This window comes from Callospermophilus lateralis, assembly GCF_048772815.1.
Source record: "Callospermophilus lateralis isolate mCalLat2 chromosome 11 unlocalized genomic scaffold, mCalLat2.hap1 SUPER_11_unloc_3, whole genome shotgun sequence".
Classification (NCBI taxonomy): Eukaryota; Metazoa; Chordata; class Mammalia; order Rodentia; family Sciuridae; genus Callospermophilus; species Callospermophilus lateralis.
Window position 1 is genome coordinate 4,137,665 of NW_027510155.1, and position 22,828 is coordinate 4,160,492.

General features: G+C 50.8%; 1 pseudogene; it reads right to left on the reverse strand.

Annotated features, from left to right (window-relative positions):
- Positions 1–8,523: 8,523 nt before the first annotated feature.
- On the reverse strand, positions 8,524–21,314 carry LOC143385829 (ruvB-like 1; annotated as a pseudogene).
- Between the last annotated feature and the right edge of the window lie 1,514 nt (positions 21,315–22,828).

Here is a 22,828-nt window from a genome sequence, read left to right on the forward strand (position 1 = left end):
GAGCTACGCCTACCTGAGGACCAGTGAGGACACCGGGCAGTGCCTCGGAAGGCAGTGGTGGCTGGGGGCAGCGGTGCTGTGGTACTTGGGGACACCATCGTCTGGCTGACATCTGCCCCTCCTCTCCACCATGGGGCGGCCACCCTCAGCGGGGCCTCTCTTCTCCTTCTGGCTTTGGCAGCTGCAACCATGACAGGAATGGGAAGCACTGTCCCCATTTTCTGTCTGACTTTGGTTTTGGCCACCACTCCCCCGCCCCTCAGTGATGTGTGCAGCCACCATGGCGTCACTAGTTCCCACAAAGGTGGCTTTTTGACTCTGGTTAAAAGCACAAAGTCTCTGTGTGTGGCCTTAGGTTGGTCGGGTGTCTGGTCGAATTTCCTCTAGGGACATGGACAGCGTCACCAGCATGTCTCCATTGTCACCAGCCATGGCACTCTCTGGGTGCAGACTGTTCTTGTGGGGGGCATTGGGTCCTCTGGGCCCAGGACGACACAGCTCCCTGCCTAGCCGTGGGCAGCTGCTCTCCCACCAAGTGTCCAGATGGGCCTCATGCTGGGGCAGAGCCAGGACTGCCATCCCTGGCACCTCATGGCCACCTTGTGGCCAGGCAGCTTTGTCCTCTTCCGGGGGAGGCCTGGGGTTGCTACCTCCACCCTCGCCTGGCCAAGCTTGGTGCCCTCAGGGGACCACCCCACCATGTCCACTTGTCCAGATTCAAGTCCATGCAGTGTCCTCACTGCTTAGCTGCCCCCCTCCCCTGGGAAGGGACATCTTCTGTCTCTTCCTGTGTTTTTAGAATGTTCTGTCTGTACTTAGGGACCAAATGCAAGTAAGGGGACAGCAAGATGCCACCAGCTCTCTCGGCCACCACCACATTTAGCCTCCACTGCACTCGGAGGCCAGGAGGGAAGGTTCAGGCTCAGGGCCTGAGCACAGGGTCAGGGGCTTGGTTTCCCTGGGAAGATGCTCTGGTGTCTGAGACAGAAAGACAATGATGTCTCTGGTGACAGGTGACGTAGACCATGAAGCTGAGGACTTTTCTGGAATTCTCAGCAGCCCCTCTCAAACTCAGCTGCAGGCTCCTTTGGGAGGGTGCCCCAATTCTGCATGGGCCCTGTCATAGATCAATAAAGGTGGCACACACTGTCCCCAGAGACCTGAGACAAGAACCAGAGGGGCCCTGGCCCTGCCTTTCTCCCATGTGGCCTTGTCTAGATCCAGTCCCCAGCAGGGCAGCCTGATCACCAGCCACCACCCAGCCCACAGGGGCCTCCACCATACCTCTCCTGCTCCCGTTAGAGGGTAGGGCCTCCAAGGCCACCCCTGGGGACTCCATGGCTTCTGGCAGGCAGGCCCAGTCCCTGGATTCCGGGCTATGGCTCGAGAGTGCCAGACCTCAGAGGAGCTTGCATTCATGCTGGCCCCATGTGGCCTGGGCTTCCAGCCTGTGGGCAGTGATCAGAGTGGGTAGGTGGGCAGGGACTGACCCAGCTTCCAGGGGACTGGCACTGTGGACGCAAAAATGGCATAGCTGAGATATAATAAATAAATGATAAATAAAGGCAACTTTTACAAACTGCTGGTTCAGGTCTCGTTTCTGCTTAGGCTCATCCTCAGAGATGTGCTGGCCTACAGCCTGGCCTTCCTCCTGCTGGTAGCGTCCCTTTGTGCATATGCCTGCATCCCAATGACTCTGGAGGCTGAGGCAGGAGGATCATGAGTTGGAGGCCAGACTCAACAATTTTGTGAGGCCTCAGCAACTCACGAGTCCCTGTGTCTAAATATAAAAGGGCTGGGGTGGGCCTCCGTGGTCCAGCAGCCCTGGGGTTCAGTCCCTGATACAGGGAAAAACCAAGACCCCAAGTCAGGAACCTCCTGCCCCAGGAAGGGCTGGGCCTTTTTTCTCTACCCTTGGGACTTGGGGCTGTGCCTGGGGCCACCTCCAACCTGCCTCAGAGCAGACCAGATGGAGCCCAGGGTTAGACAGAAAGTAGATTTTGTGGGGGGATGGACTTGGGCTCAGGCCCTGCGTTCAAACCCCCCTAGTGTCTGCCACCGATTTCGGTGGCCATGTGGCTCTTGCCCCTTGGGGCAGACTCTGCTCACCACTTCCTCCATGAGGTCCCTTTTCAATCATGAAGGCCCTGAGGAAGCAGCTCGTCCCCATTTTACAGGTGAAGAAAGTAAGGCCCAGAGCAGTAGGAGGCCAGGAGGCAGCTGGGAGACCAAGATCCAGGCTCTGCCTACCCCAGGCCCCTGCCTGCAGGAACCTGCTGGAAGCCTGGAATGAGGGGTCCTGGTGGCATCAACAGCCACCACTGGCTCCCATTCCCTTCGTTTCCTTCCTATCTCTCCCTCCACCGCTGACCCCCACCTGCACTCTGGCCTGGCCTGGTCCTCAGGAGCATAATTCGCATGAGCCTCCAGTCCCAGCCTCCGGGTGGGTGGCCCAGGGAAGCGCAAATCTTCCTGATGAGGGCCGGTGCCTGAGCATGTAGCACCATCCAAGGGCCATAATCCAAGGGCCATCAAACACTGACCCGAGCTTCAGCACCCACCACACCCACTGATGTGTCTCCTTGGAGGCTCACAGGGGTGTCCTAACTACGTCCAAACCCACCTCACTCCTTGCCCCAAAACTTCTGGGGCCACATCACCCATCTGTCCATTCTAGAAGCATTAAAGCCTGGATGAGAAGCAAATAGTCCAAAATCAGGAAAGGTCTAGTAGTTTCCATGAGGCCAGTACATGTGCATGCCTGTAGGGCATGACTTGATGCATGCTTCCTGTCTTGGGGCTGCACACGTGACTGGGATGGTGCCTGGCAATCAGCCAGGAGGCAGTGCTCTGGGTAGTGACGGAAAAAACAGACCACCTCCAGGAAGGTCCAGGAATCTTTCGCTCCCATGGACATCTCGTGCCTTCTCTTACAGACCATGGGATGGGTGGACATGTGAACTCACTCCACCCCTCTGACCTTTATCCTGATTGGCTCCTGTGCAATATATTAGCTGTGTGTACTTACTCATTAAATGAGTTCCTGCTTTGACTGGTCTCCCTGGCACGTCTGATTGTCCTCCAGCGATGGAGGGCTGGGTGTGGGCAGCCAGTTGACCTTAGCCTCTCTTGGCTCGTCCTAGTCAGGGCATGCTTTCCTCATTTCTAATGCAGGTCAGGAGAAAACGGGGTGCTAAAAAAAATGACACATGCACCTCTCTGCTCAATTCTAAAAAGAATTGTGCCTACAAAGACTTGGACAAGAGCGTTCTTAACCCCAGCCCCATGGCGAGAGCCTTTAATCCCAGTGACTTGGGAGGCTGAGGAAGGAGAATTGCAAGTTCAAGGCCAGCCTCAGCAACTTAGAAAAACCCTGTCTCAAATAATAGGGCTGGGATGTGGTTCTGTGATCTGCCACCCCTGGCTAAATCTCCAGTCACTACCAATTAAAAAGAATATGCTGAACACTGGGTGATGACATGTATCCTGAAGTTTTCAGGGACTAAAATATTGCATTTGCAGTTCCAAAATGCAGGAAATTGGAAGTGGCATGGACAGTGCAGAGGTTGATGGGATGACAGGGAGCGCCTTATGGTGGGTCTCGGACTCAATAGCGAGTTTTCAGCCTTGCACTTGCTAAGTCTCAAAGCCAATGTCAGACAGACACCTTGATCTGGTTTGGGGGTCTCCAGAGAGGAGGCCTGGGGAGCTTGTGGTCAGGGACCAGAGTCCGAGGATGGGCACTGTGGGGCAACTTCCACTGAGAACCCCTCTCTGCCTTCCTGGGTTGTGGTCCTAGGGACTGAACCCAGGAGTGCCTACCCGCCGACTGTCCCAGCCTTTTAGAGACAGGGCCTGGATGAATTGCTGAGGATCTCCGCCACCTGGCGAGCCTCCTGCCTCAGCCTCCTGAGGCACTGGGATGACAGACACACCCCACCGCACCAGGCTCCTTCAGGATTTCCAAGCAGTCCCCCTCCCCTATGCCAGCGAACAACTACTGCAGGCTTAGCTTTCCCAGATGTCTCCCCCTTGGGCGCCTCCCCAAGATCTGCTCCTCTCCTGATGGGGAGCAGGCGACAAAAAAGCTGGGTGAGCTGGGCCACGCCCCAGGGATAAGGAGTGGTCTGCGCAGGAGAAGTGGCCAGACCCAGGGGCTGGGAATGGGTAGTGCAGAAACGGGAGCGTGGCTATGTTCCAGGGGGTAGGTGGACGGGGCTTAGGCAGTGCAGGGGCAGGGGGAGCGAGGCTACGTCCCTGGGGGGGGCATGGGCGGGGATGTAGGCGGAGCCAGGACTGCACTGTGCAAGTGTGTCCTGAGGGGATGCTGCAGCCTCCTGGTTACTGGCTATGCTTCACTTTGAGGCGACAGCGGAGCCCCCAGGAACTGCGAGGAGGTGACAGCGCATCTCCATTTCAGGTCTTGTGAGGACCAGACGACCTGGCCAAAGTCTGCACTTCGTCCCTGCTCGCAGGTGGGCTCCTCTAGGGAGGGTGTGGCTGTCCCCCTCCTGGCGCTGCCACTGAAGGCCGCCCTCGAACTCCGTGGCCCCCTGCCGTTTGCGCTGGGCTCTGGGCGACTGGAGCCGCTGGTTTTCAGGGATGCTGCCCAGGGGACAGGTCACCTCAGGGGTCTCCCTGGTCGCTGGAGGAATGTGTCGGAGTCAGGTGGGGTGCGCGGGAGCCCTGGGACCCTGGCAGCTTGTTGCCATCGCCACAGCATCCTGAGTTCTTAGATTGAAGAGTGCAGGCGGCTGGAGGCCTGAGCTGCCCCTAGGCTGCCGAGCGCAGGTGCCTTGGGTGTGGGATTGGCCCCTGGTTTTGGAACTGAACTGAACCCAAGGGCGCTGGCCTCAAATGCACATCCCAGCCCATTTTGACTTTTAAGACAGGGTCTTGCTAAGTTCAGAGGCTGGCCTCAAATTTGCCATCCTCCAGCCTCAGCCTTCAGCGGGGGATGACAGGCACCCAGCTCAGTTCTGGGGTTCTCCAATGACTGGGACAGTTGGAAAGGGGTAACCAAGGGACAATGATGGTGGCCCTAGAGGCTGTCTGTTGCAGGCAGGGGTGATGTCGGGAAACCTCCCTGGTTGTCACTGCACTCCTGCCCCCATCCCTGCTGAGGTCCCTCTGGTCCTTATGTGAGCCTGGTGCAGGAGCCGGCGTAATGGTGATGGTGATAGAGGGGACAGAGTGGACAATTGGTGGGGGCCCACTGGTCCATCTTATGGCATCGCCTATTGATCACGGCCTACCATGGTGATGAGGGCGACAGAGGCCCTCTGTACCCGGCAGCCCAGTCACGTCCTCTAAGTGGGAGGTGGCAGTTTTGTGAATCGCCCTTGGGAGGGAACAAGGCACCATGCTGATCAATGGGTGAGCGGGGAGAGGGGTGGCTGCTGCCCTCCTTCCCTGGCTCTGCTTTCCTGAGGCCTAGGACTGAGGGAGGTCGCTGCTCCCTCCCTTCAGTGCAACCCTGGGACAGCAGCCCAGGGTCTTTCTCCCAGTGGGAACACTGGGTGGAGCCAGTGACTTCGTCTGGTATGATCCTCTCAGCTCTGAGGCCCTCCACAGGCCTTGGGTTCTTATCCCCCAAATAGAGATTTTTCTTCTAAGCCCAGCGTCTGTGTTCGCACCTATGACAAGGGACAATGTGCGATGTCATTCAGTGTCCTCATTAAAGATGGAGCCAGCTCTGCTGATCTCTGGGAGCCAGTGTGAGGGAGCAGACACTCAGGTCACCAAAGCGACCCTATCTCCTCAGGCCTTTGCTACCCACAGGAATGTTGAGTCTCAGAGGCCCGTGGAGACCCTGACCATCAGGGACAGGGCAGCTGCAGCCTTCAGTCCCTCTGCTGTCTCCTCCCAGGGGCAACATGTACTCCCTTCATCCCATCCTGACTTTTGATGTCATGGGTGGGGACGGACCCAGGGAGCAGGGACAGTTGGCAGCACCTACCTGATAACACGGTTGCCTAGGTTGGAGGCAAAGATCATGATGGGGGCAATGGAAGATTCTAGAGCTCGGAACCAGCTAGGACACATCCAGGTTGATGTACTTGTTCACCACCTTGTTGATCTCGCCTCGGACAGGGTCCCAACAAGTGGGGGAAATGTCACCTGCTCTCTACTCCACACCTCAATTCCCTCCAGACCCAACCCTGCAGCCTGGTTCTCCTACTGGCTCTCTGACCCCAGGCTGGTTCTGGACCCATTCCAGGTTTGGTGTCATCATTTGAAAACAAGAATCATGCCAGGTGTGGTGGCACATGCCTATAACCTCAGCAGCCTGGGAGGTTGAGGCAGGAGGATCTCAAATTAGAGGCCAGCCTCAGCAACTTAGTAAGACCTTGAGCAACTCAGTTGAGACCCTGTCTCTGAATACAATACAGAATAGGGCTGGGGATGGTGCTCAGTCGTCAACATTCCCTGAGTTGAATCCCTGTACCCTCATCTAAAAAAAAAAAAAGAAAACAGGCATGATTGCCCCCAAATGCCACAAAAAACCTTCCAAGGAGCTGTGTGGGGTGAAGTATCCAGGAGTTGCCCCTTCTAGCCAGGAGCTGCCCCTTCTAGCCCGAAGCCTGATGCCAAGACACCCCACTTGGGAGCCCCAGGGAGATGTGCTTTCATATGCAAATTCTCCTCTGCTGCACTTAGTCAAGAAGCCCTTGTGGGGGCCCTGTGTGACAATGCTCAGGTTCATTAACTTTCCATCAAGTGCAGTTGGAATACTCTCCTCAGGAAACTTGAGCAAGGAGGGTCAGAGCAGGCCCAGCCTCAGCCCCAGAACCATCATCCCCTGCAGAACAGCAGACTCACCTCAGGTCCCAGTCCTCACCTTCCAAACCAGTGCTCCTGTCATCAGGATGGAGCTGTTCCCAAAGAACGGAGATTTGAGGCCTGTCCTCATCCAGAGCCATGATGCAGGGCTGTCAAAACCGAGTTCAGAGACAGATCTGCTCTTGGCCACTCATGGAGGAGCTTAGGCTGCTGTGAGGCCTCAAGGCAAACAGTAGATTCATGTTGAACTTATGTTTTCAGGAAGTTAAGTGGTAATGGGCCAGAAAAGGACATAAAATTGGGGAGGAGCCGGGCATGGTGGCACCCATCTGTCATCCCAGCAGCCGAGGAGGCTGAGGCAGGAGGATCACAAGTTGGAGGTCAGTCTTAGTAACCTAGTAAGGGCCTAAGCAACTCAGCCAGGCCCTATCTCTAAATAAAAAATAAAAGTGTTGAGACGGGACTCAGTGGTCGAGGGCCCCCAAGTTCAGTCACCGGCATAAAAAAAATAAGTCTACAAAGGAGCAAGGGAGACCCACTGCCTGGTGTCAAAGTGGGCACCTTTCTGGGACCTCAAAGGAAGCAGATGCTGACCTCAGCAGGGCCAGAGCTCACAGTATGGCCATGGATTCTAAAGGGAGTGAAGACTCAGGGCCATGCAGTGGGGTTGCTCAGAGCTGGGAGCAGTTCAGAGGCAGGGCCTCAACTTGGCTCTGGGCTCAGGCTTCACCACGTGTCCTCCCTGTGATCTCTGTCTTCTTTGGCTTCATCAACTGGCTCATCATGGACAGGAAGTCTTGTCCCCCCTTAGGAGAGAGGACTTTCTAAGGCAGCTACCAAAGCCCATCCTCCTGCCTCCTGTGGGACCCGGATGTCACTCAACTTGGAAACCTGAGGTGGACAGGCCCAGCACAGCTCCCCTGGGACGGATGAGGGGTTCCTGAACTCAGAGGGATCCCCTCGAGGTTTTCCCTGACCTGCAAGGATCAAGCAGAGTAGTGGGTGGTGGCACCTGTCTTTAAAAATCCTGGCAATTTGGGAGGCTGAGACAGGAGGACCATAAGTTGGAGACCAGCCTCAGAAACTTTGTGAGGTCCTGAGCAACTCAGCAAGACCCTGTCTCTAAATAAAATTTAAAAAGGACTTTGGATGGGGCTCCATGGGTAAGCACCCCTGGGGTTTAAGCTTCAGTACAAAAAAAAAAAAACCTCCGTCCAGGTAAAAAGAAACTCCAATCCCTAGAGTCTCTGGCCTCTCCTGGGCAAAGCTCCAAGGGACAAAAAGCCAAACCAGATTCCCAGCAGAAAGCCCATTCCTGGTGGGGAAGAGGAGGCCCCCTTCAGAATGAAGAGCAAACCTGACTCTATCCAGCGGGCCCCAGAGCAGTGCCATCTGGGAGCTGGAGGACTGGGAGCTTGGGTTCTGCAGAGGCTGAAGCCTCCCTAAGGCTGTCTGAAGCCCTGTGAAAACTCCCGCCAGGAATCCCCAGCCCGGGGTGGAGAGCAGCCCCCAGCAGGCTGGCAGGCAGTCAGGGGCAGACAAGGCTCAAAGATCAGCTGTGGCGGCATCTGGTCACTGGGCCAAAGGGGCCAAAGCTCATGTCGTGCTCATTGCTGAGCTTCCCAGAGGGCCTCCAGAAGGACATCACAGCCCTGACCACTAGTTCCCAGGGCCTTGGGCATGCACTGGACAAGCAGGGCCTGTCCCTGGTGCCTGGCGTGGGCCACAACATGTCCCATCCTAGATAACCACCTTTTTCTTGTGCACATCGCCTTTGGGCAGGGCATATCCTCCTCGGCATCCAGGGCAAACTCCATGGCCTAGGAGTCGCACCTGCCCTGCCTCTGCCAGCAGACCATGGGACACCCAGACCACAGAGAGCTCAGAGACAGAAAGTTCCCCGCTGCCCACCGAGGGCCCCCTACAGCGCCCTCCACCTGCGCCCCTCAGCCTGGTGCCATGCTGGGCTCCCAGACCCACCCAGGCAAAACCTGAGACTTTCTGGAAGATTCTCTCCCATTTCTTTTCACTCCTGATACAGGAGCATCTAGGGGACTCACTGGAGCCGGGAGCCCGGGTTCTTCTAGCTGGTGATTTATGGGTGACATGAGGTCTGAGGCTCACCCATGAGCCAGGGAGGTGCAGCCACCGTGGAAAGCAGCAGCAGATAGAGGAGGCGCCACCAGGTGCAGTCCCAAGGCTCAGGATTCAGGGAGGGACACCAGGGAGATAAAGGAAGATGGAAGACGCTGCCTGGTGCAGTGGGAAGGGACGAAGGCTGTCTGGTCCCTGTCCCCGACAGGGTTTGCTTCTTGCACACTCTGCCTGCTTAAGTCATGAGGAGAGGAAGACAGAAAAGCCAAGGTGACTTAGGTAAAGGGACAGCTGCTGACCTTCCCCCACCCACCACTAATGAGCAAAGTGACACCCTAGTTACCCAGTTGTCACCCTGGCAGACCCTCATGTGTAACACTGTCCCCGGGGAGCATACCTTCTCAGCCCCAATGTTGGCCTCCATGTAGATGACGTCACTGGCCTCCACCCGCTCCTTCTGCAGACTTTAAAAAATGCTGAAGTTCAGCTAAAACCAAACCAATTCAGACAAAGGGGGACTCAGACAACCCTGATGCATGTTCCAGTTTCTCCTGACCCCGAGGGAAGGCACCTTTCAAGAAGAGACCTGAGAGGCCAGGCACAGAAGTGCACACCTGTCATTCCAGGGACTTGGAGGCTGAGGCAGGAGGATCGCCAAGTTGGAGGCCAGTCTCAGAAACTTAGAAATGGGAGACTTACTCTCAAAACAATACAAATCAAAATAAAAAGGACAGGCTTCTGGCTCCCTGCTTAAGCACGACGGGTTCAGTTCACAGGACTAAACACGAGAGAGAGACAGAGAGATAGACAGACACTTGAAGTAGCCAGTGACCCTAGGAGTGGGTGGGTATGAGGGTATTTGGCAGGGCACAAGAGCCTGGACTGGGGGCTTAGCACACCATGAGGTGAACCTGAGGGTGACCATGTCTACCTGCAGGGGACAAGAGAAAGTCACCATTACTCTTCCTTGCCTTGCCTTCAGGGGTTGCAAAGTGGAAGGAACATTCTCACAGGGACCCAGGTGCCCTTAGAGGGGATATATGTCCTTGGCCATGCTCCATGGCACCTTCCAGGATCACCACTACAGCTCCAGTCCTTGGGTTACGGACACCAGAGCTTCCTGCTTAGCCACCTGAGGCTGCATTTGATGTGGCCCATGATCCCGGCTCTCTAGGCCTCGGTCTCCTCCTCTATGTGACAGCACTCAGAAGTACCCACAGAGAAGTCCAGCTCAGAAGGGGAAACATAAGTTGGAATTCCCCCAAACTGTCTGGGTCAGGAGGGTGAGGAAGGAGGATCACCAAGGTGGAGGCCAGTCTAGACCACATAGCTAGGCCCTGGGGCTGGGGCACAGCTCAGTGGCAGAGTGCTAGTTCACTATGACCAGGGCCCTGGGTAGGAGCCCCAGGACAACAAAAAAGCAAACACTAGCACCCTCTGGCCCCCGGGGCTGTGCACACACATCTCAGGGTGATGGTGCTCTATGGAGCCTTGCTCTTCCCCAGGGGTGTGCACTGGGCAAGGACAGCAGCCTCTGCAGGACCAGGCTGGCAGACAGGTCCTGAGGCTGAGCTTCCAGAGCAGCTGCTACAGAGGACCACCCTGTGGAAACACACCTGAGCTCTTTCCCAGACAGAGTCCAGAGTCAAAGGTGGGTGCGGGGGACATGACACAGACTAACACCCACTGTAGGGCTCTCTCAGCAGGAGGGGGCCCCCAAAAGGCTAATTCAGAAACAAAGTCAGTATGTGGTGGCCAAAGGTCAAGGGGAGAGACATCAGGTGGCCATTCATGGGAATGAGGTCCCTTGGAAGGTCGTGACAATATTCTAAAATTAAGATGGGGAGTGTAAACAATGTCATGCCTCAAAATCCTGTGCACTACACAAACTTAAAATGGGTGGATCATGTTCACAACTGCACCAACAGAGCTGCCAGGAGCTCACCAGGACCTGGCCTCTTTGGCCTCTTTGGGGCACTGTGCGAACAGGAGCAAGGTTGGGGAGTCCCTAGGCAAAAAAACTTCATAAGCCTTCTTCAAACTCAGACACTTCACAACTCCACACAACACACCTGAGGTCCTTCTGTGCCAGTATGTCATCCATGTGGAAAAACAGCCCAGAAGGACATGGGTTTTGGGGGGACTGGGGGTACCAGGGATTGGGCTCAGGGGCCCTCAACCACCAAGCCCCATCCCCAGCCCTGTTTGGCATTTTATTTAGAGTCAGGGTCTCCCTGAGTTGCTGAGGGCCTCCCTTTGGCTGAGGCTGGCTTTGAACTCGCAATCCTCCTGCCTCAGCCTCCCAAGCTGCTGGGATCAGAGGTGGGTACTACCTTTGTTTTGGAAGACAATTTTCCTCTTCTCTGTTAGGCTCATTTCTTTGAGAAGCTGGTCGAAGCAGAGTGATGGATGGCTCAAATTTCCACTGTGTTTCTGTGTCCTCTCTCCTACAGGGAAGAGGACAATTTTTCTTTTCATCTCAGGCACTTTTATTCGGTTGATTTTCCAGAAGAACTTTCTCAAGGTGTTATTCTTGAGAAGGGGCCACCTTCTCAGAACCTCATTAATCCAGAATGGACAGGATGTGATGAGGGATTAAAGAGATAAAGACAGGTTGTGGAGCCAAGCTGCTGAGATGAAGGCCCCATTAGGAAACAGAAAAATAGCCCTTGAAAGAAGTGACATTTTCATGATCTCCATAAAGCTGTGACCAAGAAACTACCTCATAGAATCAAAGAATCACCAAGTTATAAAAGAGGGAAAGATGGAGAGATTCTATGGGGGATAAATAGTGCTCTAGAGATGAGAAACTGAGCCCCAGAGAGCTCAGAGGATGCACAGGTGTTACCCAGGACCAGAGGACTTGCAGTCACCCTGGCCTTCAGCCAGCACTGGGCACAGGATGACTGTGGAGCCTCTTTCTGAGCCTGAAGACTTGATCTGGAAAACAGGGAAATGAGATTCTTGGCACCTGTGCACACGGGCACACAGCTGTGATGAGCCACAGGTAAAATACCTCTCTAAGCCCACAGCAAGAGACCTGGCCATGTAGCAGGGGACAGGTACAGAGCTAGTGTGAGTCAATCATAACACAGTGGATGAGTAAAAACATTATGAAAAAGAAAGAAAAAAGAAAACAAAATTATGTCCACTTTGACTTTTTTGGGAGGTGAGGGAGCAGTTTGGGGATTTGAACCCAGGGGTGACTTATACCTGAGCCACATCCCCAGCCCCATTTTGTATTTTATTTAGAGACAGGCTCTCACTGACCCGCTCAGGGCCTTGACTAAGTTGATGAGGCTGGGCTCCACCATGTGATCCTCCTGCCTCAGCCTCCTGAGTGGCTGGGATGACAGGCATGCTCTACTGTGCCTGGCTGGCCAATGGCTGTCATTTGGGGGATAAGATGGCATTAGCAATTTCTTGACTTAACCACACAACTCACAGAAGCAATGAAAAAAGAAAGACCTACCTCATGAAGGGACCTATGTCCTAGCCCTTACGAGGTGTCCCTTTATACTACACGGTGTTATCCTGAGTGTCCCATATAGCATCAACAGTACAGAGGCCAAGTAAAGGGGGACACAGAGGTCACACCACCTGCCTGTGCCACAGTGCTGAGAACAGGGCTCAGGACAGACTTCCCTTGAGCTGCTTGGTGCCCTTGGCTGTCTTGAGCCCTATGATCACGTGGCGGATGGTCTTGCCATAGCCGCCCATGGGGTTCTCGGTCTCACATGACGTCAGCTCCATCACCTGCCCCTCGTAGACCTCCTTGGCCTCCTTTATCCACAGCCCTGGAAGGGATGGCTGATGGGTACATGGTGAGAAGCAGGACCATCCTTCTGTTCACATACATCTCCTCCTCACCAACACCCTTCTTACCTCAAACTTCCACAGCACAAGAACTGACAAGTCACCTTTAAGTACAACCTAGTGACACCATCATGGGTGGAGAGCAACTCTTCTGGGAGCGGTGACACAGGCCTGTCATTCCAGCTCAGGAGGCCAAGGCAGGAGGATAGTAAGCTGGAGGCCAGCCTCAGCAACTCAGTGAGGCCATGATCAATTCAGGGAAACCCTGTCTCCAAATAAATTCAAAACAGGGCTGGGAGGTGGCTCTGTGGTTAGGTTCCCCAGGTTCAATCCCTGGTGCCTCTCCTCAAAAAAAAAAAAAAAAGGGTTGCTGTTCTCCTGACAAATGGGGAGGCCACAGAAGACTTCTGCTGGCAGGTGGCCATCAGGATCCCTGTGAGCTAATATGGAAATATCCCAAAGGCAGAGACACTCAGGCCACTTCCCTCAGTTCAAGGGGGGCATTATCTTATCACCCCATCCCTTGCCTTCTCTTCTCCAGAAACCCAACCAGGACAAGGACACTCAAGACTGGAAGCTAGGGTCAGATCTCCTCTGCCTGTGATCCACCTGAGAGCCTATAAGTGGGACTTGTGGAAAACATCCAACAGGGAAGACACATTCTGTGTTTGATGAACCAAATTCACAGCTCCTGAACCCCAAAACAAACTTCCCAAACAAATCCCGAAGCAGCTGTGCACACCTCGAGACCAAGTAGCTGCAGAGGCTGAGGCTGGAGGATCATGGGTTAGAGGCCAGCCTCCACAACACTGAGGCCCTGAGCAACTCAGGGAGACTCTGTCTCTAAATCAGTGCAAAATAAGGCTGGGGATGGTGCTCAGGGGTCGAGGGCCCCTGGGTTCAATCCCTGGTACAAAAAAAAAAAAAAAAGAAAGAAAGAAATTTTCCAGACAACATGAAGGTAACAGAAAACTCTATCAAGCTTGGAAAATTCTGGGCTTTTAAGCCTACTTTGATTTTTTTTAATAGAACCATTTCTATTTTGCAAAGAGGAAATTCCTCCAAATGGAATGCCTGCCCATACTCACTGTGAGGGGACAGTGATATGAAATTCCTCCAGGAGAGGAAAGAAGGCATCCCCATTTCTCAGCCACTCATATTTGTCTAGCAGTTTCTTGGTGGTGACAAGTAGACAGGGGAAGGCCCAGTGGACCATGGGCCCAGCTTTTGGCCAAGAGAGAGGCTGTGGGCGCTGTCTCTGGCCAAGACAGCACAAAGGACACGGGTTTCATCTGCTGTCTCAGGTTTCTAAGTCCCTGACATGGACTTTATCACATCAAGGAAGTGGCACAGACGGGGACAGATGACCCTCTCTCCCTCTCTCTGCAGCTTTGCAGGAATTTAAAGATGTGGGAAACGCAGGCTTCTGTCTGAGGGGAGACCACAGCTTCCCCTTTTATTCTGTGGCAGGATCTAGAAATTTCTCCTCACCTGCTGCCACCAAAAGCACTGCTGTGTCCCCCACCACCCCACTCCAGGGGCCACTCCCATCAAATGTGCCTGGTGACCTCTACTTTTTCAAATTTTAAAGCAAAATTCAGTTCCCACTGAGCCATTGAAATACAAGCAACTGTGAGAAGACCAGTTTTATCAGGTTTTTGTTTCACAAAAATGGGGGTTTTAAATTTTTTTTTAAGTTGTAGATGGACATAATTTCTTTATTTCCTGAGGATGCAACCCAGGGCCTCACACATGTTAGGTGGGTGCTCTACAACTGAGCCCCTGACCCATCCCAGAAAAATGGTGTTTTTCAAATTTAAGTTCTTAAAATATTAATATTCAGGTATTTGAAAGGTAGTAATATCTTACTGGTCACATATTTTTCTTGGTTCCTTTTTGTACCAGGAATGGAATTCAGGGGCCCTCAACCCTTGAGCACCATCCCCAGCCCCTTTCATATTTTATTTAGAGACAAGATCTCACTTAGTTGCTCAGGGTCTGGCTAAGTTTCTGAGGCTGACCTCCAACTTACTATCCTGCTGCCTCAGCCTTCTGAGCTGTTGGAATATGGTTCATATGTTTAACTTATGAGTTGAATAAAATCACTGGCACATGTTTAAATAAGGAAAAATAATCCAGGCACCGTAGCACACATCTGTAGCCATAGTTACTCAGCATACTGAGGCAAGAGGATGGTTTGAACCCAGGAGTTCCAGGATTGCCTGGGAAACATACTGAGATCCTGAAAAATAGGACATGAAAAGGGAAAAGAAAAGAAGATGTGAAGAAAAAAACAATAGAGAGAAAAACTTTAAACGTAAAACCCAGTTGTATACATGTATAATCCCAGCAACTCAGGAGGCTGAGGCAGGAGGATTGAGAGTTGGAGGCCAGCCTCGGAAACTTGGCGAGAAGCTGTCTCTAAATTTAATATAAAAAGGGCTGGGGACAGGGCTCAGGGGTGAAGTGCCCCTGGGTTCAATCCCTGGTACCAAAAAATAAAAATAAAAAGCCTAAGTTCAATGTGACACAAAGCTTAGCTTCTAGACACAAGTTCAGAATTAGAACTCTTCAGTTCAGCATTAGTGTCACACAGGGGCTAGGGGTGGCTCAGCAGCCATGGTCTCAAAAGGGAGATAGAGAGAGGGGGGGGAAGAGAGAGAGAGAGAGAGAGAGAGAGAGAGAGAGAGAGAGAGAGAGAGAAACGCCCCATAGTTGAGTGTTTACAGGGACCTGCTGGGGAAGATCAAAGGCAGAGCCAGTCCCACAAAGAGGCACCGCAGGAAGATAGAGTGCCAGCCATGGGGGTACCAGGTGGCTGTGGGGGGTAAAACAGGATCCCATGATGTCTCCACACTTCCAAATGCTGCACCCTCCTACTGCATTTTCTTTCCTTCAGCATTAAATCAAAAGTTCCCCAAGTAGACTTCTTAGTCTTTTTATTTATTTATTATTTATTTGGGTACCAGGGATGGAATCCAGGGGCCTTCGACCATTGAGCCCTGTCCCCAGCCCTTTTTATATTTTATTTAGAGGCCGAGTTGCTGCCTGAGTTGCTCAGGGCCTCAATAAGTTGCTGAGGCTGGCCTCCAAATTGTGTTCCTTTTACCTCATCCTCCTAAGCTGCTTGGATGGCTAGCTACTCTTGCCTGTCTTGTCAACAGCACCAAAAGAACATGAGCATTTTTAAGATGAAAGGATTCAAAGCACCGGAGAAGAAACAGCCATCTATCACACTGACGAGATACTCACTAATAGCCCTGCGGAAGTTCTCCATCAGCACCTCTGTCTTCTTGACCTCCATGGAGTAAACTTTGCTCCCCACCAAGGAGCAGAAAGGCACCTTACTCCCCAGCTCCTGAGCAATCACCAGAGAAAGGGCTGTCTACAGAGGCAAGAAAGGAAAGGTTTTCTTTTTACAGTCTTGAAAACATATTTAAAACTCATCTATAAAAATATTTATTCAAGAGGCTGAACATGGTATTGCACACTTGTGATCCCTGAGACTCAGGAGGCTGAGGCAGAAGGATGGCAAGGTGGAGGCCAGTCTCAGCCACTTATCAAGACCCTGGGCAACTCAGTGATACCCTATCTCTAAATAAAATATAAAAGTTTGGGGAATGGGGCTCAGGTGTTAAGTGCCCCTTGGTTCAATCCCTGGGACCAAAATAAATAAATAAATAAATAAATAACACTAACAAATCAGGAAGGATTTATTACATGACCTTTATTTTATGTTAAAAGGCCAGAAAATAGTGGATAATACATAAGGCCAAATCTGTAAGCGGTGGCGTGGTCTGCACAAGCTCCCCCTGATGGTGCCCTGTGGTCAACTATAAATTGATGCTCAGTAACATAACTTTGGTTGGCAGATGCTAAAGAGAACCTGGTGAAACAGACACCTCATCAAATACCAAGTTTTGGAAAGCAAATGCTCTCAAGTGGGTCCAGGACTGGGAAATGCCATGGCTTCTGAGTGCCATTTCATCCTCCCTCATCTCTGAAATAAGAATGAGATCAGACCCCACGTGTGTAGGCCAAGCAGAGCCTCCTGAGATGCTGAGGGCCTCACTAAGTTGCTGAGGCTGACCTCCAACATTAGATCCTCCTACCTCAGCCTCCCAAGCTGCTGGAACAAGGCCAATTGAAGCTACTGCTTCAAAGATGGCCCAGGGAAGGCTCCTCTTTTCAATGCCCTTTTGGTTTCAGCTCTGAGCAGCCGATATGGGGGATGATCAGCGAATCCACTAGCCCATGGGGCAGAGGTTGGTTCTAGTTCTGATCTTCTCCATGTTTTCTAGGGTGGTCTTGAGCACACAATAGTGCTAATGCTGGACAGCCTCATCTGGCAAACTAAAATACTGTTTAGATTACAAGGAGCCAACAAGCTGCCCACAGGATGGTTTGATTGGGACTCCGTAGTCTTAGATGTGCCTTTAAACTTGGCTTCTGTGGGGGGGGATTGAACACAGGGGCCCTCAAACCCTGAGCCCCATCCCCAGCCCTATTGTGTATTTTATTTAGAAACAGGGTCTCCCTGAGTTTCTGAGGGCCTCGCTTCTGCTGAGGCTGGCCTGAAACTCGCTATCCTCCTGCCTCAGCAACCCAAGCCAGCCACTGGGATTAAAGGCATGTTCCACTGTGCATGGCTCTTGCCATTTTTTGAACCCTAGGAACTTTCCTGTTAAAATCCAGCTATTTGGTTTTTGTTTTTGTTTTTGTTTTTGTTTTGAGAAACCAGGTCTGGACACAGTGGCCCTCTTTTAGTGAAAGGGCACCACATCCTTTGGCTTGAGTAAGTCACTTTGCTTACCTTGCTGCCCGAATGCTTAGGCACCTGAGTTGGCAAGCCCAAAGCATGTGTTCTAATAGCAAAGGGAAAATGTCTAGAACAGAACACAGAGGGATGTGATTCCAACACCATGAGGCCCAGGGGAGGCCACAGGCGACAGTGCCCATCTGTATTATTTTGATGTTTCTGGGAATGGAACCCAGAGCCTGGTATGTGCCAGGCAGCTGTTCCACCACTGAGCCTCAGGCCCAGCTTTTTTTAAATTTAGAGACAGGGTCTCACTGAGCTGCTGAGGCTGGCCTCCACCTTGAGATCGTCCTGCCTCAGCCTCCCATGTTGCTGGGTTTACAGGTGTGAGCCACTGTGCCTGACTCTTCCCTGTTCTTTCACAGCCCCCAACTCCCCATTCTCAGTTTTCAGTGTCAAAGACAGTGACCACTAGCCACTGAACAGAATCCCTGCCTCCTTCCACCTAATACTGAAGGGGTGACCATTACCCTTCCATTCAAATAGAAACAATACTTGTTTAAGAATGGCTCCTTTTCTGTCCAGCTTTCTCCAATTAAAAGCTCATGGAAGGGGCTGGGCTGGAAATGGGGCTCAGTGGTGGAGCACTCGCCTAGCATGTGCAGGGCCCTGGGTTTCTTCCTCCATGCCACATAATAATAAATAAATAAAACAAAGGTATTCTGTCAAATTACAACTAAAAACCTATATTATAAAAAAGAAACTCATGGAAGAAAGGCAAATATACCAACCCTTTCCTATGGAGCTCTTTATATCTCACTGATCTTTTCATAGCCTGTCATCTTGAAAGTCTAACTTGTATTTTTTTAATATTTTAATATAATCAGGCCTCCCAGCTGATCAATCACTACCCAACAAGACACCTCCCAGAACTTTATGTTGTTTATTTTTGAACAGGGTTGCATTATTCATATTTATTTTTAAGTTTTTTTCTTCGAAACAAGTTTAATTTTGTTCCAGCCCTAAATTAGGGAAAGAACTTAAATCTTAAAAAATTCTCAAAAATCAAGCCATTATAAAGTTAAGCACCCCTCCCCTTAACAATAAATATTGAACTGATATAGGTGACTGAACTGATATAACTTATTTAGGTGTAGATGGACACAACACAATGCCTTTATCTTTAAGTGGTGCTGAGGATCAAACCCGGGTCCTGCCCATGCTCTGCAAGCCCTCTAACACTGAGCCACAATCCCAGCCTGATAACTTATATTTTATGGATTAAGAAACTGAGAGCTGGGTGTGGGGGTGCACACCTGTCATCCCAGCAGCTTGGGAGGCTGAGGTGGGAGTATGGCTAGTTGGAGGCCAGCCTCAGCAACTTAGAAAGGCCCTGAGCAATTCAGCAAAACCCTGTCTCTAAATAAAATACAAAAAGGGCTGGGGATGAGGCTCGGGTGTTTAGTGCCCCTGGGTTTGATCCTTAGTAGCCTTCACCCAAAAAAAGGGTTTCTCAGTCTTGCCTCTGTTTTGGGGGCACAGCCTTGAAGTGAAGGTTGCTTGGCAGCATCACTGACCTCTAACACTAGATGCTAGGAGTCCCACCATCACATTTTGAAAACTAAAAGAGACAACTCTCCAGATGCTGCCAAATATCTCCTGGGGGGCAAAACTGACCCAGGTTGAAAATCACTTCAGAGCTAATCTCACCTAGCTGGACTTCCAGAAAGACCACACAGAGAATGGGAACAGCCCACAGCTAAGGGGTTCAAAGCTGGTGACTGTCCACACCAACAACACCAAACAGTGAGACTCAGAAAGCCCTGTGGACATCAAGAAAGGGAAATCAGGGGAGGGCGCCCTATCCAAAAATACCTCCAAAACATCCAGAAAGAAAGGTCCCAACCCTGCAAATCAGACTTCTTAAGAGCAACACTGGAAGACAAAAAGTACTAAATAACACTGAGTAAAACAGCACTGAAGGAAACAGCTATCATGCTGGTGCTGTGGCACAGGCCTGTCATCCCAGGAGCTCGGGTGGCTGAGGCAAGAGAATCGCGAGTTGGAGGCCAGCCTCAGCAAAAGCGAAGCCCTAAGCAACTAAGTGAGACTCTGTCTCTAAATAAAATGCAAAAAGGACTGAAGATAGGACTCAGGGGTTGACAGCTTCTGGGTTCAATTCTTGGGGTTCAATTCTTGGTAACTCCCCCCCCCCAAAAAAAAATGGAAGACGACTTGGACAAGCTAATGTTCTTGTAAGTGCACACTGTATGGCATTCCAGCCTCAAAAAACTTCCCCCAGACATAAGACTTCTTCATCCACCATCAGTCACCACACAACACACCCTGGCAACTCCATATGTACAACTTCAAACTTAAAATTCAAGTTTTTTTCACAGCTGATTGTGTTTCTGCTTCTGAAAGGTCAAGTGGCCTTCCCCAGGCCTCCCAGCTGATCAATCAATACCCACCAAGATGTAGCCCAGAACTTTATGTTGTTTATTTTTTAACAGGGTCACATTAAGTCACTTAGAGCTTGGTGAAACTGCTGAGGCTGGCCTCCAACATGTGATCCTCCTGTCTCAGCCTCCAGAGTCACTGAGATGACAGGCAGGGACCACCACACCTGGTGAGAGCCCTCTTCCTTACATACAAGAGCGCAGGCTCCTACTCTCCTATGCCAAGAGGCCCTTCAAGAGAACAAGCCATGTCCAGACCAGGAGCTCTGGGAAGCCTGAGGATCTGGTTGATCCCCTTGCAGATCCCAACAAGCTCCACCATATGTCCTCTTTTGTCCCCTGGAAAGCCCAACTCTGAAGGGGAATTATCAAACCCTCTGCCCAATTCCAGCATTTAAAATCAGTCAGCAGTTTGAAGCTCAGCACTCAACTGAGCCATTTTATGCCATCAGGAGACTTCCTGTTTTTCTGCCTGAAAAACACTAGAAGCCCTTAAAGATCAAAAGTGCGTTTCTGTTATTGTAAATCATGCACGTAGCCAAAATAGTGGTGGGCAAAGTTTGCATTCAAAAAAATACTGGCTGACTCATTTTTCCCCCTCCAATAATGTGCCACAGAAGATTTTTTTTAATATTTTTTAATTGTGCATGGACATAATATCTTTGCTTTAATTTTTTAAAATATTTATTTTTTAGTTGTAGTTGGACACAATACCTTTATTTCACTTATTTATTTTTATGTGGTGCTGGGATCAAACTCAGGGTCCCGCATGTGCAAGATGAGTGCTCTACCAATGAACAACAGCCCATCACAATTTTTTATGAGGCCCTGGACCAATAGAAATGGATTTTCAGTTGGGCATGGTGGTGCAAACCTATAATCCTACCACTCAGGAGGCTAAGGCAGGAGGATCACGAGTTGGAGGCCAGCCTCAGCAACTTAGCAAGGCCCTCAGCAACTTTAGCAAGACCTTGGTTCTAAATAAAATACAAAAAAAGGATGTGGCTCAGTGGCTGAGTGCCTCCAAGTTCAATCACTGGTTAAAAAAAAAGAAAAGAAAAGAAAAGAGATGGATTTTCCAAGAAAAGGAGACTTGAAAGAGTTCAAAGACGATCCCAGTGACCAGACCTCTCAGAGGACTTTTCTTCCCCTCTGGCCAGGATGATTTTCATTCTAGAAGTAAAAGTTTGAGATCATATTCCCTTCTTAAACACACATGCGACTTATGTTGCTAAAAAAAGACTAGTTAAGATGTGAATTCCATTTGGCTTCAAAGTGAGGATTGTCCTCTTGCACAGCAGAAATCAAGGAGAACACAAGGACTTTTCCAGTTCCCAGGGTTCCCGCCCACAGCAGGGCTCTTCCTGCCATCTTCTTGTTTTGATTATCCCTTCTATGACATCACATGCCTGCAGCACAGAGGTTACAAATGGTCACTATTACTGTGTTTCAGTGGGGAAAAAATGCAGTCCCTGGTCCAAATGATTCACAGACTAATCCAACCAACCCTGGGCGCCAGCACCCTCCATGCACTGTTCTGGATGGTGAGAGAGAAGGTGAGAGAGAAAAGTCTGCTGGGCACAGTGGCCCACACCTGTGATCCCAGGGACTCCAGAGGCTGAGGCAGGAGGATGTCAGTTCAAAACCAGGCTCAACCAAAGTGAGTCCCTGAGCAACTCAGAGAGACCCTATCTCTAAATAAAATACAAAATAGGACTGGGGAGAGGCTCAAGAATCAAAGGCTCCAGAAGTTCAATCCTGGCACCCCTCACCCCCAAAAAAGAGACATAGACAAGAAACTAGAGGCTTTTCTTTGGCTCTTTCTGTTAATAGGAGGCTCCGAGGCCACAGTCACAAGCTCATATAAATTGCAGGTTTCTGTAACTGTTCAACCTCCAGGGAGACCACAGGCTATGTCTCTAGGGTCCAGCAGCTTAGAGGCGGTGGATTGCAAACCCCCAGTTGTCATTACTAAACTCAGTGGCCATGGTACTGGTACCAAAACAGGTGGGTGGACGAAGGGAACAGAATAGAGGACACAGAGACCAATCCACAAAATTACAACTACCTTATATTTGACAAAGGTGCTAAAGCATGCAATAGGGAAAGTATAGCATCTTCAACAAATGGTGCTGGGAAAACTGGAAATACATATGCAACAAAATGAAACTGAATCCCTTTCTCTCGACATGTACAAAAGTTAACTCAAAATGGATCAAGGAGCTTGATATCAAACCAGAGACTCTGCATCTGATAGAAGAAAATGTTGGCACTAATCTACATCATGCGTGGTCGGGCTCCAAATTTTTTAATAGGACACCTATAGCAGAAGAGTTAAAAACAAGAATCAACAAATGGGATAAACTCACACTAAAAGTTTTTTTCTCAGCAAGGGAAACAATAAGAGCGGTAAATAGGGAGCCTACATCCTGGAAACAAATTTTTACTCCTCACACTTCAGATAGAGCTCTAATATCCAGAGTATACAAGCAACTCAAAATACTAAACAATAAAAAAACAAATAACCCAATCAACAAATGGGCCAAGGACCTGAACAGACACTTCTCAGAGGAGGATATACAATTAATCAACAAATACACGAAAAAGTACTCACCATCTCTAGCAATCACAGAAATGCAAATTAAAATCACCATAAGATACCATCTCACTCCAGTAAGAATGGCAGCCTTTACGAAGTCAAACAACAACAAGTGTTGGCGAGGATGTGGGGAAAAGGGTACACTTGTACATTGCTGGTGGGACTGTAAATTGGTGTGGCCAATTTGGAAAGCAGTATGGAGATTCCTTGGAATGCTGGGACTGGAACCACCATTTGACCCAGCTATTTCCCCTTCTTGGACTATTCCCCAAAGGCCTAAAAAGAGCGTAGTATAGTGATACAGCTACATCGATGTTC